General features: G+C 36.1%; 1 protein-coding gene and 1 pseudogene across 9 annotated transcripts in view; both read left to right on the forward strand.

Annotated features, from left to right (window-relative positions):
- The window catches only part of SCMH1 (Scm polycomb group protein homolog 1), a 198,641-nt gene that overhangs the window by 17,804 nt on the left and 173,083 nt on the right, over positions 1-7,754 (forward strand). The window lies entirely within an intron of this gene.
- On the forward strand, positions 5,662-6,971 carry LOC111728210 (annotated as a pseudogene).

Raw genomic sequence — 7,754 nt, forward strand, 5'->3', positions numbered from 1 at the left:
AAAAAAAAAAAAAAAAAAAAAAAAACACCATCATCAGAATCAATTCTTATTTGAATTAGTCATTGCGCTAAACATATTGGTTTTAATGGCTCACTAAAAAATACTGTTTGTATTTCAATTATTTATAAGGTTTAATTCACATAAAGAACATTTTTGGGAAAATTATCTATCATTCCATGAGCCACCAAGTTGGAGGTAGTCCTAAATATATGTACATGTTCCCTGAAATAAATTCTCTTAACTTCTGCCTCCCCACAATGTAATTGGTGCTTACTACAATGTGTAGTCAGTGAGGAGTGATTGAATCAGGCAAAGGGTCCTGCAACTGGGGATGTGTCCTTGTCTTGTGTGAGCAAGTAAGTCCCAATCCCCCAAAGACCTGGCAAGTACCTCAGCTCTTTATTCTAATAGACATGTCACTATCTATCAGCTCAAAATTGTTATTTCTTGAGAGAAATAATGGAAAGCCCAATTCTGCATATGAGAAAAAGTTTGATTGTTGATTAATGTATAATGTATGAAAGAATGGTTGTATGGAAAGCAAATATCTGAAGACTAAGTCACTTAATATCTTTTATGGCATGTTTTTCAGTTTACTCTCACTGATCACCATTGGGTATACTGAGCTACCACAGGACTCATTTATGATACTCCATTGTAACCCTAACTGTTCTGATACCAACTAATGTGTTGCATTTCAGTTTTGACACTAACTGCTCAGAGTTAGCATCAGACTCCACAAGTTTCAGAGAGCATAGTCCCCAACAGCACTGTCCATGATTCAGATGCCAGCCTCAGTGTAATATCCAGACCACCCACATTTCTAAATTTAGAGGGTTCCCATGACCTCTCTCAGGTTCAGTAATTCACTAGAACAACCCACAGAACTTAGGAAAGTGCTATGCTTATGATTACAGGTTTATTGTAAAAGATACAAATTAGGGAGCCAAACTCTTATATGGGAGAGTCTCTAATGCAGAAGTTCGGTGTCCTTGTTCCATGGAATCAGGACTATTACCCTTCTAGCACACCATTGTGTTCATCATTTAGGAAACTGCAATGAGCTTCAGTGTCAAAAGTCTTGTTTTGGGTTATATTATTTAGGTATATTTGCTAACTCAATCTCCAGGCCCCCATTACTCCCCAGAAATCAGGCTTACTGAAAACCCCAATTCTCTGCTTACATGGTTTGCCCTCTGGTAACTAACTCTTATCTGAGTTATTCCATTAGCAGAAAACTTAGGTATGCTCCCATGGGCTCATGTATAATAAGAAAATCCCAAGGGTTTTAGCTCTATGCCAGGAACCTGGGACAGAGACCAAACAAATTCTTTATTATGTAACCTTGGTATATAAGAGAAAGTTTAGTGTAGTGGTTAAAAGCAGTATAGTAGAATATTATTTAATTTCTTTTTCTTGTGGAGTTAGGGAGAGCTTTAAATGTGGTCAAGACCAATCCTGAACAATACCTCATCTCTACAAAAACCAGAAAAACTAGCCAGGTATGGTGGCATATGCTTGTAAGCCCAAGTGCTTGGGAGGCTGAGGCAGGAGGATTGATGAAGGTTGCAGTGAGCTATGATGATGGCACCACTGCACTCTGCCTAGGTGATAAAGCAAGACCCTTTTCAAAAAAAGAAGAAGAAGAAGAAAAAGAAGTGGCTTTGGAATGGGGTAATGAGTAGGGGGATCAAATAATTCTAAGATTTTTTTTTGCAGTTTTTGGCCGGAGCTGGGTTTGAACCTGCTACCTCCAGTATATGGGGCCAGTGTCCTACTTCTTGAGCCACAGGCACCACCAAATTCTAAGATTCTTGATAGAAAAGGCCTAGATTGGGTTGAAGAGATAGTAGGTCTTGAATTCCCAGTATTCTGACCTCAGCTTCCCAAAGTGCTAGGATTACACGCACCACTTTCTCACTTTTAAGTACTTGTTAGAGCAGCACCTTCATCTTCTTACCAAAATCTATATTAGATTGCTAGGGCTACCTGAAGCCTGAAGAAGTGAGAAAGAATCTTCCCCTGTAGGCTTCAGAGAGCAATACCTTGCTTTCAGACTCCTAGCCTTCAGAACTGTAAGGATAAATGTCTTCAAACTTTTAGAAGGGTAGGGGACTTCAGTTTTACACACCTTCCTTCTGTCATATTGCCTAGTTCTGGCTTTTGGTTTCCTCTTCATGCACACTGTGGTAACACCTGCCTCCATTGTGTGAAACTAGAAGACTCCCAGTGGCACTTGGCCCCTAGGATAGACAATAGACCCATAAATGGTGATTTACATAATAGGTCCTTTACCGCTGCTTGTGACAGATACCTTTGTTTTCAGTTTTGAGTTATTTTTCAAGAACACATCCTTTGCCTATCTGAATGAGCATTTCTCCTCCTGACAATCATAGTGTTTATAGGTCTCTTACAACATATTCTCTAAAAATTGTCTTGTATTGGAGAAGGCTTATGCTAGTGAGACTAGCTTTAGTGATAAATAAGAGATGTTGGTTGTCAGGACTGTCATTTCAATTTGTCTTGGTTCTAGTGAGCTCATTAGTAAATTGCCACAGTGGTAATGTGAAAGTGATGAACCTTCTGGAGGCCCAGCTGGGGCACGAAGTGCTAGCAGGGACCTTTAGGGTAACTGCCACTATACACAGTTCAGTTAAAGAGGTTTTATCCCCAACCTGAAAATCCAAATTCTGTTTTAACACTTGTGTACTTTCTAAGTTGAATATATTTAAATTTAACTTAACAAACATGTATGTGATTTTTACTACTATTAGGCAGTATATTAGATCCTAGGGATGTAAAGATAAATAAGACATCCCTTATGGCTACACTATTAAATAGAGAAAAAAGGTATATGACCAAATAATTAAAATATGAAATTTAAATGGTCTAAGTATGAAGCAGGTATAAATATACTATACAAGAGGAAATGGTCGTCTAGGGAAAAGAGATAGGAAAGGTGAGGAAGAGGGGATTCATTGATTTCTGAATTAAATTTTGAAGGATTAGGTGTAAGTTAAGTTGGGTTTGGTGTATAGTAGAGCAACTAACATCTATCATTTATCACTAGAATTAGACTCTCACTAGCAGTGCCATGGGTGAGCCACCTTTAACATTCCAAACCCAACTTGACAACTTAGAACTCCACGTAGATACGTGAGTGACTGCAAATCATTTGGAATAACTTAGGGAACGAAGATACAGAAAAGGACAAAATGAGCAGTAGATGAAGCTGGAGAAGTAGTAAGGGGCCCAATCCTAAAGGGTTTATGTTTTGACATGCTATATATGAATTGCTATGCCAAGGACTTGGGTGGATTTTATCCTTCAGCCAACATGGATCTGTTGAAGGGTTTTATACTGAGGAGTCACATAATCAAATTTTCATTTTAGAAGGATTACTCTGGTTGCCATATACTACAAGATGGAATAGAAGTGGAGAGAAACTAATTAGAAGACTATTGACTAAGTCTGTGTAAAATGCAGCATAGTGCAAAGAGGATGACCTAGATTATTTCAAATCCCAATTCAATCACTTGCTAACTCTTAAATCTCTCTGAAACTTCTTTATTAGTGAAGTAGGAATAGTAATCTCTCACTGGATACTATGGAAAATCGTGAAATAACATGTGCCTGGAAATGATCCAAAGAACTAAGTATAAATGTTATATTTCAATTGTTGTTGTTGTTGTTGAGCTTTAGGTAACTTATAACCAAGTCAGGAATTTTTAAGAAACACTTTCATTTTCCTTCTACTGTCTGTCCCAGTAAAACTCAGAGATCAGAAAGTTATAGACATTTTATATCCATATTAAGATTCATATCTCAGAATCTCCATACATTTAAAAAATAATATAATTAAAGCTTTTTCATTTAGACATCCTGTCAGACCCACATTTAGAGAATCAGGCTTATTGTCTTTTTTTTTTTTTTTTTTTTTTTTTAGTTTGGTGTATTAGGAAAAGATTGGAGCCCTTACTCAACAAATGAGCTGTTTAGCTGAGAAATAGCATCAGAATTTGCTCTGCCTCCATTTCTTTGAGTTTTTAATAAGAGTAATGTGAATAATTGTCTTAGGCATCTTGTGTATTTATTGTGAAGATCACATTCTTTCCTTAAGTAAACATTTACTAAATAATTACTCTCTGAGGCTGTTTCAAAGAATGTAGAAGTGAATCAGATCTGGATCCTAATTTCAAGTGAATTATAGTGCTAAAAGAAGTGTAAAAGATGTATACAAATAGCTAATACAAATAAAGACAATGTGCAAATCAGATGACTTTGAAAATTATTATATAAAGGACTTTAAGCTAAGTTATTTACATTTTACATAATAGATATTGTTATGTTTTATAAAGTATATTTAACATTCTTATTGTAAAGCTGAGATAGAATCACTTTCCTGGATACCTGTAGAAAATAAATGATACAGATGATTTAGATTTCAGATAGATTTTTAAACATACATATTTTGATCCCAGGCTTGATAGGGTTTAATATTCACTGATAGCCAAGTGACTTGGTTAAGTTACTCCCTGAGCCTCAGGTGTATGCATGTATATATGCAGGTGCACATGTGTAATTGAGATAATAGCACCTAACTTTTAGATTTGTTGTGATGCAATGGTCATTAAGTGGAAAAAATGCAAACAGTAAATGTTTGTTCTTTCCTTCAGTCTTTTTGCTGTTGAGCTTCACTGAAATAATATAGAATTTTTTTTTTGAGGGTGCAGTTTTTTTTTTTTTTTTTTTTTTGAGACAGAGCCTCAAGCTGTCCCCCTGGGTAGAGTGCCGTGGCATCACAGCTCACAGCAACCTCCAACTTCTGGGCTCAAGCGAGTCTCCTGCCTCCGCCTCCCAAGTAGCTGGGACCACAGGTGCCTGCCACAACGCCCGGCTATTTTTTGGTTGCAGCCATCATTGTTGTTTGGCGGGTCCGGGCTGGGGATTCGAACCCGCCACCTTAGGTGTACGTGGCTGGCGCCTTAGCCGGTTGAGCTATAGGCGCTGAGCCGAGGGTGCAGTTTTAGGGAAGGAAAATATTTTTTCCTCACCCATCCTAGGTTCACAGCTGAGGCCCCTATAATGAAAGACATACTAACAAGAGAAAACAACTATTTTAGTTTACGTGACATGGGAGCCTACATAAGGAAATGAAAACCCCAAGAAATGGTTTAAACTTGTGTATTTTTAATGCCAGGTTTGATCCAATGAAGTGGATGGGGGGGAGAAATAGAAGTGGACTAGGGGAGTATGATCTTCTAGCAGTAAACCACCAGGAAACTTAGTAAATTTTGTTTGTTCAGATTCTTCCTGGCATCTCTGTGTCTTCAGCTCCCTTCCTGTGGGTAATAGGGAGGGAATCTCTCACATGAGGCTCTTAATGACCTGTTTCATAGGCAGGTCAGAAAATTCTTCCTGAGATTTATGACCTAATGCGGAGGAGGTGAAGGGACCTGAATAGTGGGACCTATTCAGACTTCCTTGCTTCTATTTTCTCAAATTCCTTCAGTTTAAAATGTTTTGGCGATAGTGTATCTTGAACCCCATCACAAACATACTATAAAAGTGAAAGGGATTTACGATGAAAAACCTTATTATGTCTACCACCTAAATTTTACCATTACTTGTAAATATCACATATCTATTTATCTTCCCTTTATATTTCAGCAGTATTGAAATTTCTCTGGTGATTATTTGGGACTTTTATTTCGTAAGAGGTTAGTAACTAACTTCGGGATCAAGGATGCAAATATATTTCAAATTTTTTAAATTAAATTATACTTTTCCTACTTACATGGCTTTGTACCTGTGATGAATTTTATTTACCAGGTTATTCAGTATGTGGATCTATCTATACTATTTGTGTTCCTCAGCTACCATTTGTAGGCTTAATTCATCTGCTGGCGCACAGATCATCCTGTTTCATTTTCTGGAGAATATCTTCACTTAATCTATTTTCAGTGGGACATTTAGAATAGGTTCTTTATATTAATCCTTGTCTTTTTCTGCTTTGTATGTATCTTGCCTTTTGGCTCTCTATGCACTACCATGGCAGTTGGCAAGAACAAGCGCCTTACAAAAGGTGACAAAAAGGAGCCAAGAAGAAAGTGGTTGATCCATTTCTAAGAAAGATTGTTATGATGTGAAGGCACCTGCTATGTTCAGTACAAGAAATACTGGAAAAACACTTGTCACCAGGACTCAAGGAACCAAAATTGCGTCCAATGGCCTCGAAAATTGTGTGTTTGAAGTGGGTCTTGCTGATCTGCAGAATGATGAAGTTGCATTTAGAAAATTCAAGCTGATTACTACAGATGTTCAGTGCAAAAACTGCCTAACTTCCATGGTATGGATCTTAATCCATGACAAAGTGTGCTCTATGGTTAAAAAATGGCAGTTTATGATTGAAGCTCATGTTAATGTCAAGACTGCTGATGGTTATTTGCTTCATCTGTTCTGTGTTGGTTTTACTATCCATTGTCAGTGTAAACAATCAGATATAGAAGACCTCTTATACCCAGCACCAATAGGTTCGCCAAATCTGGAAGAAAGTGATGGAAATCATGACCGAAGAGATGCATATGACTTGAAAGAAGTAATCAGTAAATTAATTCCAGATGGCTTTGGAAAAGACATAGAAAAATCTTGCCAATCTATCTGTTCTCTCCATGATGTCTTCATTAGAAAAATAAAAATGTTGAAGAAGTCCAAGTTTGAATTGGGAAAATTCATGGAGCTTCATGGTGAAGGTAGCAGTTCTGGAAAAACTGCTGGGGAAAAGACAAGTGCTAAAGTTGAATGAGCTGATGGATATGAACCAGTCCAAAGATCTATTTAAAATCCAGGCTTTTATTTATTTATTATTTTTTAAATTTTTCTTATACATGTATATATTAGGTTTCCACTTTTGCCTTCACAATTAAAAAGGCTTTAATGACAATAACGATGTTTAACATAAGGACTGAGAACAAAACCTCATCAAGAACAAATGAAGATAAATACATTCAGAAAAGAAATCAGACGATTGCTGCAACAAAATATTAAGCAATAATAATAGTAATAATGCAAAGAAAGTAACATTCACATTGTCAGATAGGAGTATGTCTATTATAGAATACTTTGATCAGTTAACTTCTTATTTTGTTTTTTTCAAAGTCTCAAAAACATAGACAACTGATATTTATAAATAAAAGTAAAAGATAATTTCAAAAAAACAGATCATGCCAAATCTTACAGACAGTAGAAAAAGAAATACTTCAAAATATTCTACTTAATCTGGATACCACCTGATATTAAAATTGGTGAAAATATTGTAAAGGGGAAATTACAGACATATTTCACTTATAAATGATGCAATATAATAAACAACATATTAACATGTTGAATTAAAAATTAATGTTTAAGTAATGTGATCAAAATTAAATACAATTTATATGAGAATTAGTCACTATTTTCTTTCTTTCTTTTTTTTTTTTTTTCCTTGCTCACACCCCCTCCCTCCTTCTCTGTCTGGCCTCCCCTTCCCGCATGCCCTTCAGTGTCATTAATTGTCATTAATTGTCTTCAGATCAAAGTTGAATACATAAGATTCTTACTTCTCCATCCCTGTGATGCTTCAACTAAGGATAATGTGTTCCACCTCCATCTAGGTTAGTACAAGTGTTGTAAAAATCTCCATTATTTTTTTTAATTATTACTTTTTTTTGTAGAGACAGTCTTTTTCTTTCTTTCTTTTTTTTTTTTTTTTTTGG

This window comes from Otolemur garnettii, unplaced genomic scaffold (genome assembly GCF_000181295.1).
Source record: "Otolemur garnettii isolate 467f Iridium unplaced genomic scaffold, OtoGar3 scaffold00144, whole genome shotgun sequence".
NCBI classification, from domain to species: domain Eukaryota; kingdom Metazoa; phylum Chordata; class Mammalia; order Primates; family Galagidae; genus Otolemur; species Otolemur garnettii.